This window comes from Rhyacophila brunnea, unplaced genomic scaffold (assembly GCF_057557595.1).
Source record: "Rhyacophila brunnea isolate RB1 unplaced genomic scaffold, BYU_Rbru_1.0 scaffold_8, whole genome shotgun sequence".
NCBI classification, from domain to species: Eukaryota; Metazoa; Arthropoda; class Insecta; order Trichoptera; family Rhyacophilidae; genus Rhyacophila; species Rhyacophila brunnea.
This window is the reverse complement of record NW_028233350.1, coordinates 30,491,600-30,504,739: the sequence shown is the minus strand read 5'-3', so window position 1 is coordinate 30,504,739 and position 13,140 is coordinate 30,491,600. Positions and strand designations below refer to the sequence as shown.

Below are 13,140 nucleotides of genomic sequence, written 5' to 3'. Positions count from 1 at the left end.
ATACCTATACACATAACCCCCACATCCTGAAACGAGCCCCCTGGCTAAAACCTTTGGTGGGCCCCCCTACCTATCGTTAAAAGGCAATGTTACGCTATACAAGCATTTTCCAAATGGTGTTCGACGTAAAATTATGGGTATCAGGGCTTTACCTCAGTTGAGGCATGGTCTAAAAAGATCATGGCTAGGCGATGCGCGGATTACGGGTCGCGGGTGCAAATGACGCATGCCGAACGAAATATAATTTGTCATATAAATCCAACATGCGTCCATTTAATGTTCTGTTTATGGCTGTGCATATATGACGGGTGGTGGTGGGCACTTTAACGTATGTTTTATTAGTAACAATAATTATATATTCATTGACATGTTTTCTTTTTCAACTAAATGGGTAACGTTTTTAGTTATTTTTACACGATTTAAAAATTAATACCCCCGTCGCCATCACGAAACAAATTGACGTGTTCACACCTCGACGGTCGCTCTCCGAATGCCAGCGAGTCCAAAATTTCGTCGCGCCTATAGTTGAAAATTATTTGCCGTTTCACTGATGTATCATCTCAATTGTAATTTAAGCGATTTTTTGTATTTTTCAAAACATCGACTTGAATTAAGGACTTGTCTAGTATCGACATACAATTATCAAAAATTGTATCGCATAATCACATTTTTTAGAATGTTTATAGTCTTGAAGTAAAATAGCACCACAGGCGGCTTTTTTACTTTTAGAGCAAATCTTATATGTGCGTTTATCTTACTTATCTGATCGACCCACCTCGCCGTTTTTCTCCTAAACCCGGGCCCCCAGGCCAGAGCCCTGTCTAAGTGTCTTGTGGGACCATGATATATACCTATGTCTTAATAAATTGGTAACTATGTAAACATAACTATTTCTTGCGGTGGTAGCAATGCATGCAAGCTTTTTACGTGCAAATGTTTGATTACGTAATTTTTATTTAAGTAAATTATGTTTCTTGTCAACATAATGAATTTTTATATATCAGTGCTTCCCTGTCAAATAAATTTCAGAGGACAACTGAGATTTTTTGCTATACACCAACCTGGCCGCGATGGAGATTGAATTGCAGCAAGTTAAATCATTGTCCTTAGTAACAATTTTGAACTTAAATTTCATAATGTATCTATACAAACTCCATATGCATAAAAATATGTCCCTTATAAGATTTTTCGGCAACATATTTGATTTTACCGTACTGCTTGAAACATATTAATTTATATACAAACCTGCCTTCGATGCGGTTTGAATTGCAGCAAGTTAAATAGTAACCAACTTAGTAACCATTTTTAACTTAAATTTAATAATGTATACAAACTCCATCTGCATATAGGTAGGTACCTACCAAAATAAGATTTGTCTTCAACATTTTAGATTTTACCGTACTGTTTACCGTACGTAGTCCCATTGGATTTTGATTACCCATTGAACTTCCGATGCATTATTGATATTCTACCAATTTACAGTCCGTCTAATCAATATGAGATCTGGGGAAAAATATTAAGAATATCATAAGAAAGTAAATTATTTGTTAGGTAAATATAAACTTTCTCATATTATTTAAGAGAAATCGCGTAGTGTACTTCTATCGGTATCACTTACTTTACGTGATTATATCATAAGTAAATTTTACCTGTTTTTATCCGCCGTATTGCCTCGAAATTTTAATTAACTGTTGCGTTACATATGGATTTCAGCGTTCTAAAAGCTCGTTCATATTAGATTTAATTGTGATATTATGCGATTGATTGAACATTATAAACAATTAGTCGCTAATAATTATTACTGACCTATATGTAACGCTTCGATTCATGCTGCCAATAAAGGATATCGATGTACTGTATTCATTCACACGCGACGGTGCGAATCGTTCATTATATTATATAGAGTGCCTCGAAACTTGAATAAAAAATCGAATACACAAGTTTAATTTCAACATAAATATAGTTTTATATGAAAAGCGTTGTAACTTTCTCAAAAATTGTAATATTATCAACCGCCATTAATCTTCTAATGGACGAAAGCCCGTCAAACTCCATTCAATCCTCTTGATCCTGTGGTTCATGCTGTCATTGAGGACACTCGGATCTCGTCCCTTGATTTTAATTCTTGAAAATTAACACTGATAATTTATAGAAAAATATTCTAAACTGTACGCTGTTTGTCCTGATCTATAAAATATGAAGTGTTCTCTGTCTGTGTTGAAGTCTCTCTTCATAAGGACACCAGATAAACGACCCATATTCAAGAATGCTACGCACTAATGAGATGTAGTGTGTACGCAGTACGTAATACATTCGGTACAAGGATACCACCGTGTGCTTGCTCTACGCCTGGATGCTGTATCAAGTATTGTGTATTGCAATGTAAGTATGCATTGGCCATAAAAATGTGTTTGGCACTCTTCACCCCTGTAGTTTCTGCAGTTTACATTTCGTTCAACAGGGGAATAATGTAGGCCAGATTCGCTGTAACGAAATGCTGCGAAGTTCGTTCTCCCTAGCGAATGATTGCAAATGAGTACGGGTGACGCGTGGCGCGTTGTACCCGTCGCCATAACATTGTGCATTCGGATGAGTTCTCGCGATGCATTCATTATGCAAGGTGCTCGTTCGCACTAATTGCCACCTATGTTTAAAATATACTCTATGTTACCTTTGGAGCAAACTATTTATTAGAATGTTATATTAGCGAAAGAGCTATTACGAGCTTTAATTTTAACACAAACAATTGAAGCTAAATTATGATTCACACACCTAGGATATAAAGAAATAAACTATTTTTTTATTCAATGATTAATTTACAAGATTTAAGAATGTAACGATCAAAACATGAATAATAATGAAACATCATATTTTTTAAGATTTTGTATATGTATATTTCTGAGGTGTTTCCGAATTATGCATGTTAAATATACATAGAGGCCTCTTAAAGTAAATTTTAATCCCTTAGATATTTAGGGAATATTTGTTCAATACAATCATAACGGAATAATATTATAGTATACTTGTAATACGCCCACGACATGAAGCATCATTATCGATACAGATAAAAAAAACATTATGTAACATATTGCAGTGATACCTAGGTAGGTGAGGGATCATTGGCAAATAATAATGATCATAGGGTAGATTATGTATCTACTGCTAAGCTATTATTTAATTACATAGATACACGTAATTTGTATTCGTATAAATCGTTCAATTTTTAGTAAGAACACGCTTATATCGAATTACTTAAAAAATATTTATCTATTTATGAGATGCTTTAAGCTCTTTAAAAAGTTTACGTAAAGCTTAAGGCAACAAAAAAAAAACAAATTTGCCACTAGTCACTCGCGGAGCACCAATTGAGCCAAGGAGAAGTCGAGTGAGCCAACCAACATTTTTGAAAAAAATGAGTAAGGTGCGTTATGGTATTGTACATGTCATAAACTAACATAAAAGTGAAGTGAGCTAAGTAAATACGAGGGTGGGTCAATAATTCCTTAGAAAAAAGCATTAAAACAGTTTTTATTTTTGTATTTTTTTTTTATTTCTCAACATAATCTCCTTGGAGCTCAATACACTTGGTTAGACGTTTCTCATTTTTTTTAAACCGTCAGAAAAATAAGTTTTCGGAAGGTCCTCAAAATAAGCATTTGTCCGATCGATGACTTCTTCATTTGAAAAAAAACGTTGTCCACTTAGCCATTTTTTTAAGTTTGGGAAAAGGAAAAAGTCACTGGGGGCTAAATCTGGCGAATACGGTGGGTGGTCGACCAATTCGAACTTCAATTCTTCAATTTTAGCCATTGATCGTAAACATGTGTGAACACGGGCATTGTCCTGATGAAAGAGGATTTTTTTCCTGTTTAAATGAGGCCGTTTTTCTTCAATTTCGTTTTTTAGCTGGTCCAATAAAGATGCATAATAATCCCCTGTTATTGTTTTTCCTTTTTCCAAATAGTCAACGAAAATAATTTCACGTGCATCCCAAAATACAGTAGCCATAACCTTACCAGCTGATTTTACGGTTTTCGCCTTCTTTGGACATGGTTCGCCTTTCGCAATCCACTGCTTTGACTGTTCTTTCGTCTCGGGAGTATAGTGGTGTATCCATGTTTCATCTACAGTCACAAAGCGACGAAAAAATTCATCCGGATTGCGTTGCATGAGCGACAACAGGGCTTTAGAGGCCACCACCCTATTGCGTTTATTGTCGACTGTGAGTAAACGCGGCACCCATCTTGCAGAAACTTTTTTCATGCCCAATTTGTCATGTAAAATAGAAATGACGCTACCTTTTGAGATCCCTGTAACCTCAATTATCTCACTCAACTTTAATCTTCGGTCACTTAACACCATATCGTGGATTTTATTGATCATTTCTGGTGTAGTCACCTCTACAGGACGTCCTGAGCGTGGTTCATCCTTTGTTGATGTACGACCACGTTTAAATTCATTTAACCAGTTATAAATAGTTGCAAGTGAAGGAGCAGATATGCCTTGAACTAAATCCAACTCATTTTTTATTTCCTTTGCTGTTAACCCTTTTATATTAAAATGTTTAATAACAGCTCTAAACTCAATTTTCTCCATTTTCCATTTTTCCATTTTCCACAAGCAAATTTTTTTTTTAGATGTACGAGAAACACACAACAACCCGACCAATCTGATTGAAACTTCGCAGCATACTGAATCGGTAGTGCCGCTGCATGAAAACAAACCGCTTACAGTACTAGTCGCGCCACCTGTCGGCTTTTCTAAGGACTTATTGACCCACCCTCGTATATACTAAAATAGTGTTTTATTGTCAAAATAAAAATATTTATTGAGCTGTCGTATTATAGTGTCAAATGGTGAAGTGAGCCAAGTCATTAGCTCACTTCACCGTTCTCACCAACTGGTTAACGTCGTGTTGTTATCCTATAGAAGTGAACACGGCTAACACGCATGTTGCTATGGTAACATGCTTGTTAGCTGTGTTCACTTCTATGCATTCGTGCAAGTTTCCTACATAATGGTGAACATGACTAACTTATCTAAAAGTGAGCCAAGTGCTATTAGTATTTATAGGTGAACACGACTAACATAGCCTAAAGTGAGCCAAGTGACATTAATAAGTACATGTGAAGTAAACTCACCCCTTTTATTATCTTATGACGATCAATATTATCCATAAATACTCTTTTTCTATTTGTTTATGTAATAAAAATGAATACAGCTCCATACAAAAAATATATAAAAAGTCCAATAAACTAAAACCTTCAATAAGAAAGTTTCACCATTTTGTAACTTGGCCTACTTCACTTCTTGGGGGCTCAATTGAGTATCACACATATAAGGTATGTAAATGAATATGAATGAAAATTACAAACACCTGCCCTCCGAATCTAACATCACATACATAGTAACGACAAATGCAAAGCAATATATTATAAATATCGCTGTATTGTGTATTTATTTCATTGATGCGTTCCGCACTCTACCGACACCATGCGCAGACCAGTTTCTCGTTCAAATTTTGATACTGCACAATGCACATCCTGATTTCTGAATGGGTTAAGTAGCATTCGTGAGAGAAATACACTACACTTAAATGACAAGATCCGTTTCGGTTTCTGAGGATAACAATATCATATACCTTCGTATTATGATTAAACTGGCATTCGTAGTAGAAATCCATTTATGTATCAATATTTTCAATACTCTACGTACAATTGGAGTTAGTACTATTTATCTACGTATTTCAATGTATTGAATGAAGTCCAAGGTAGTTTTTTTTGACTTATGTAAACATTTTCTTTGTTGAAATTTCCAATATAGATAATCTGGACGGAAGATTGCATAGTTAGAATTCGATCTCGCGACAAAGAGATTTAAAGATTTTCTTTCCTTGGCAAGTTTCTGACTTTCTTTTCAGACGAGCTGGTTTGTATATCGACATTTACCCAATGTTCAACTACGTGACTAGAGATTGCAATACCGGTTTTCGTATTACATACCGTTATCGGTATTCATGTATTTTTTCTTCATTTTGAAATGAGATAGCTATACTTATACATAATAATATAATACTTAGTTTCGGACCATTCTGATTATTGTTGTAGTGACTTACAATAACTACCTTCTTATCTGATTTGTTTGAAATGTTTTCCCTTAGATGGGGTCAAACCAGCAGACCTGTGGGTCTATTCTATATACAAAGCAGCTATCGACGGTAGTTTATCATATTTACGTATTGAGGCCGTTTAATTTTACAATAAGTTAACCGTCTAAACTCTCAAAAAGAGCAATATTTTAACAGCCCCACTCTTGGCTTTGTTGACTTTTATAGCGAGATTGACAGACGGCTATATTTTTTTAACTATTATTATACCTTAATAGATAAATATTATAAACTACCGTCGATAGCCGCCTTGTGTATATAATAGATCCACTGATGTCCAAATATTTCGGGTTCAAAATAAAAATGAGTATACCGTAATGTCAATCAACGTATATTATGCTGTGAAATTCGCTCGGAGGCTCATTTAGGAGGGGATCCGCCGATCAGATCTTCACTCCAATTCTGTTAAAGAACTTTACAGGCTCTTCTGTCTTACCCGCCGCCAGGGCGGGCACCTTTCAATTCGCCGACATTCTCAAAGATATCCGCAATTCGCAGCTGGACTCTGTGTCATTCATATTTAGGACATTGTATGTACAATGTCCTCCAAAACATCACATTCATCGCACAGATGCGAATCGCTTCTTTCCATGAGAACATCAAATCTTTTACCCATCGTGTGTCCTGCCCTTAGCCTCAGTATCAGCTTAAGCTCATTTCTCTTCAGAGGGATGTAGAATGTAAATTACCATTCTTGACAACATATTGACTTGATAATATCTGACATTGATTTATTATACTTTGAATTTTGTATTGTAGCAAAAATTAATATAGGTACCTACCTACTTCATTTTCAATCTTGGTCAAATATTAACAGTTTTAGCGTCACGTTATACGTGATATTGATAATAAGGTACCTACCGGTATTTTTCCTGTGTAAATAACCGATATCGTAGATACTAATAATCGGTTTTTCGTTATACTAAAATATATATCTACCAACTAATATTTGGAATTTTCATCTGGTATCATTGCAATTCCTGGTTCGCTGGTACAAAGCCACTCACCCAGTGGTGGCACTACCTAACTACGTGACTCAATCTGTAAAACATATACGTCCATGTTTAACCGCACGATGAAAGCTCTAAAGCAGTTATGTTCCGATCACATGCTTGGATTGTGGATGCCGCTTTGAAGGTGTGCACTGCTTCATGTCGCTGTGGGGGTGGATAGTGATTTACCTTTGGCCGTGATCGATTATTCCTCGTTGACCATATTTAATATTATGCAAAGATTCTTCATAATGCAGTGAGCAACCTTTTTGGTTGAAGAAACTCGTATCTGGTACATGTATTTAGCAGTGGCGATGGGTGGAGATAGGCTATTAAGATATGACATAATTAGTGCACACTAAACTTTGTCAGCCAAACGTATTTGTTTTCATTGAACTAAAACAAAAAAATGCAGATAATGTTAGTTAGTTTTTTTTAATTCTATTATACCCCGCATAAACTAAGCCATAATACATAAGTAAGTAAATAGATAAGATAGTCAAAAAATATTTATCAATCTATAAAATATCAAAAATTATGACACTAAATCATACATTATTTTAGATATTTTATAGATCTAAAATTATCTTTTATCTATTATGGTTTGGTTTAGGCAGGGCTTAATTAATTTAAAGAAACTAACCAAAAACATTTGTAATATGTATTTTTAATTCACAGAAAACAAATAAATATGGCTGAAAAAAGTGTGCAGTTTATTGTCGGACCGTCTATATATCATATTTAAACTATCATAATGGGGTTTAATTGATTTTTGAAATCTAACCAGCACCATCTGCAAGTTGTATTGTTAATTCAATGAAAACAAATAAGTGTGGCTGACAAAGTTTAGTCTGCACTATTTATTTATTTATTAAGAAAAAGACACGTTGAGTACATAACAAATTATTAATTCAGGACGTTCACAACATGACATTTTGAATAAAAATTAAAAGTAATCAGTTCGGAAAATCAGAAAAAACAATGTGGGAGAAAAAAAGAAAGCTAAAATAGTTTTATACAAAAGAAATAAAATTAAAAAAAACAACAATGATTCAAAAAGTACAAATTAAACAATAAAATAGAATTTAAAAGCAGAATATATAATGGATCGCCAAATATATATATATATATATATCGCATCTTAACAGCCTACCTCCACTCACTTCACGCCAAGCTTAATAGTTACTTCTACTATCTTCTTTTTATTTTTATTTATTTATTTTATTTATTAAGGAAACAAAAAGTTATATTTTGATTACAAAAATTTAAAATATAATAATGAAAAGTTATTGTAACCAGCAAAGTTTCCATGTATACATTATAATATAGTTAAGCCTAAGAAGATAGAGAGTAAGAATAACATAAATATAATGAAATTACATAAGAAAATTACATGAGAAAAATGAGGAAGAATAATAAATAATTAAATTATACTATACAAAAAAAGTCTATTTATACAAAATTTTGGAGATAGCGCGTTTAAATGAAACAGGTGAATTATTAAAAGAATCAACGGTGGAGAAATATAAATTAATAATTTAAACAAGAGCGCCGAATAAAAGAGTTTTGTGCATAATTAGAACCGCTACGACTGATATGGTGCAAAGGTTATATAAGTATATTATTGTATATAAGTCTATATAAAAGTGTATTATTAAAAATATCTGGTTGTTCCTGGAAACTAAAGTCCATAGTAGAATTTTTAGATGCGGACGATATTATTACTCATGCTGTGTGCATTATGTCTAAGTTGAAATTTAATCTGAGGCAAATATCTACTCTTTTTCCTCGTCTCTGTGCCAAAATAATATCTTCTGAAAAGCCTCTTCTCGTAATGGAAATGCTGCCAAAAACTTTCTGCTAAAAAGTCGAGGTATGGAAAATGTACTCCATTCCAACACGTGTTTCTATTTTAAAGCTCTCCTTTGAGCGAAAAAGTTTTCTATCTCTTCGTGTTGTTTATGAAGCCCAAAATCTGCCGATAATTTAGTTTAGTTTCTTTTTCAACTGTAATACCGAAAATCGTTTTTTTTTTTTATTTTCAATGTCAAACTAGTAATATAGCAATAACTTTAGAATGTTAAAACAATTTATTCAGTTATTACTACTAGAAAATACCAGAAATACTGCTTAAGCCAGTTGTTTTCTGGTGAAGTGTCATTTCTTGCGATAGTTATGTACTTACTAAATTATTACCAGTAACATAATATTACAATGAAAAAGGTATTGCATGCTTGATTGATTTTACAGTTTTAGCAAGGCCCGGAAACTAGAGAGTATCGACAAAGGACAGGGGCCAGTTACGAACAATTGTGGAGAAACGGAAATCCCGCCCGTGAATGTAGCTCCGAGAAAGGAGCTAAAACATAATTGAATGAACATAATATTGAATAAGTCATTGGATTTATTGTTTCTCCTAGCTTTGAAGACTGACAGATATATTCTTGACTAAAAATTGTGTTAGAATTGATTGTTTATGAAGGGTGTGATTTGAATGGACATTGTACTATAGTCTATATATATATATATATATATATATATCAATGGCGAAGGGTGACTTTTGGAAAGAGGTAGGCTGTGGAGTTACCACGCTTGTCGAATATATTTACGGGAAATGAGAAGATAACCCAATACTACTGATGATATATTTATGTGTTTTTCTCAAAGCCTGGGTATTTGTGATTGTTCAAAATTACTAACAACAACCACATTGTACGAAAAAGCAAGTTTGATATACCAATTAGTTTATAAATAAGCAATTAGTTTGAATTATGTATTTTCCTAAACATTTATAAACGTAACATTCGCTCAAAATATATTACCTATCATCTTTGAAAATATCCGTTGTTGTGTATGTTCCATAACAATTTTTAATTTAACCCGTAAAACTAGACATTTTAAAATACTTCTATATTTAAAACACAGATTTATGTAGAAATAATTGATAAATAAAAATCGTGAGATAAATTATTTTATATTTTTAACAACAATCAATATTTATATGTGTTTGAATCCCATAGAAATTATTTTTTTTAAATATCTTCTTTATTAATAATTATTTTGAATAAATGTGCTCTTGCGGATGTAGGCGCTAACTAAACAACCTATGATTTCAGAATAAAAATCCAGACAGTGACTGGCGTCAGTGGCGTCACGTGACTGAAACGCATACAAACCACATCTTAAATTACCATCGAATATTTCATAATATAGTTGAATCTAGACGACGCGAAACCTAACTAAATAAAATAAGACTATGTACTTCTAAATTCTGACGATAGATTACTCTCAATTCGAGGGCTTAGTGTCAAACAACACTATCTACAAAAGTGCAACTTTACAGGAGAGCCAAAAATCGTTATTTTAGATTCTTGTAACTCAACAAGGGAAATGTTTATTTAAAACCTAATGTTAATATTTTATAATTTATTGTGTATTGTACATTTATCTTGCTTATGATGATGTTAAAATTTATAGGGATAGTTTTAAAAAAATATGAAAACAAGGGTAACTTATGTAATTAGCGTTAAACTTTACTGACGATTTAATAAGAAATTAGAAAAGATTCACATGACGTTGTTTGACTATCATGTAGCCGTAAATGTTAAATAACGTTATCTCAAAAAAAAAAAAAAAACACTTTTTTGTAGATAACGTTGTCTGACTTTAAGCACTCGTGTCTTGGATTTTTCAGTGTATTTTTTTATTTTTTAAATTAAATTATTTAATTTAAGATCTATTTTTCTTAGAAGGTAGGCTTTAAATAATCGCCTAATATGGAGCCTTCGCCACTGATAGATATAATATATTACGTGTCATATAAGGTGCGCAAATCTCATATTTTCCCGTGCGCATGAAATCGTCGGATGTAATTAGGGTCGACCGTCGTGACATAGTTCCTTTCGCATAGTATTATCTCGTTTGGTCGCACACACCTTATCTTAGCCAATACTATGAGTATACAAAAGGAGTTTAATTTACTTAAATCTTTATTATTTTGTAAATTTTCTTACACAAAGAAGATACACCGCTTTATTAATAACCATACTCTTTTACGTCATGTTTAAAAATCACAAAATAGATTTTAAAACGCCTTTCAATGTTTTTTTTTTATTAACGTCGAGAACTATGAATTTTTGTTGTAAAGACATTGTATTATGTAAAATAAAACAGAATAATATATTATTTCGTAGTAGATTTTTGGGTTTCCACCGTCTGTCTTTCTTCCTTCTTTACTCGACGTTTCGATTGACAAATTACTCTGAGCAAGGTTTGCTCTTAGCTAATCGGATTCCTTTTGACATTCTTAGAGCAACGTTTACATTCTTATACCTACACTGCATTTTCATCATAAAACATATCATCTCTTGATAATGACCTCTGCAACGAGCCCGAAACGTCGAGTAAAGAAGGAAGGACACACGGTGGAAACCCAAAAATCTACTACGATATAAAACAACCGTGAAAGCCGTAAAGATTATATTATAGTTAACTATTATTTTTATTCAACGAATAATAATTTACAAGATCTAAGAATGTGACATTCTAATTATTATATAAACATTTATATACAAAAGCGGATCGCCAATGTAGCTTAATTTAGAAAGCGCTTCAGTGATTATTTAAAGCCATTAGTTAACATTTTTCGTAATTAAGTATGACTCATTTAGCATTGTGGTCAATGTGCGTGGGCGCGATACGCGAGAGATGCAGGTTCGATAATGCGGGGTGGGGTGTTTTCAAAAAAGATTTTTCCTATTGGTTATGTTATAAGTTATAATATATTTTCTCATGTATAGAATATATAGTAATTATTCCACATAATTTTCTAATAATCAGGACCGGTTGCGTCTGCTTCAATGGGACATTGTGATCTGATGAAACCAGTCCTAAAAATTATTAAATAATGTAGAATAATTTCTTTTATGGTGTTAACTGCCAATTCTTGGTGGAAATGCATTGTATTGATAATTAGTTAGTAGGTTATTAGGTAGAAATACTGTACCTACGTAGGTAATCAATCTGTTATTGGAGAGAACCATTTTCTACATGACTGAACAAACCATTGGTATTGAAAGGAATTTTACAATACTAATTATATCGTCGAATTGAAAAACGAGCCTAAAAATATGCAGCACGCAATCAATATTTTGACGAATTCACAATAAACATGCGACGCGGAAGGAAAATAAAATAAAATCAACATAAATTCATTGTGTTGAAAACATCCAATTAAGAGATGTCAGTCAGCCTATGGTAATAACACGTTTGAAAGAAAAATAATAAAGTTATCGGGAAAGTAAATATACACGAACATCTCGTACCGGTTTTACGAAGGGTTGACAACTCCGGGATCAATGTGTGCTACCAGTATTTATTTAGAAAATACAATTTCATGGCGAAATATTCAATGTGATCATAAGAATGTAACGTATTTAATCAGTTGTCTTAAAATTAACATTTAATTAAAAAATAGACAGGGTTTCCCACACATTGCGTTGCCCCCTTGCCTGGAAGTCGCAAGGGTTATGCAGACGGAATAGGATTAAACCATATGTTCACTAAGTCATTTTCACTATGACAATCTCTCAGCTTCAGCTTAGTTTGAGTAGCTCTGACCTTTTCATTATACAGGTCCTCTATTTTGAGACTAAGCACCTTACACTATTGAGATCCGTTTCTAGTGCTAAGTGTGGTTTGCTAGTTGTCAAATGCGATACACACCCGAAGTGAACTAATCCATTGGAAAGTTTATTTGCTCATCGGGTAGAGCGAGTCACTTTGTTAATCTATTTTTATGTACCGTTTGAAGTATTCTCTTTTATTGTTTATCAATTTCTGTGAACTCTGAATAAATATTAAAACTATAGGTGTTTCTATTCTTTAATAAACAATCTTATAACACTTATTTTTATTAATTAAGATTGTGATTTAAATAGTGAGGCTTCTTAGTGGATAGCCATTATTACATGAAATGAATGT

General features: G+C 33.0%; 1 protein-coding gene across 1 annotated transcript in view; it reads left to right on the top strand.

Annotated features, from left to right (window-relative positions):
- The window catches only part of LOC147064130 (fat-like cadherin-related tumor suppressor homolog), a 1,128,183-nt gene that overhangs the window by 883,374 nt on the left and 231,669 nt on the right, over positions 1–13,140 (top strand). The window lies entirely within an intron of this gene.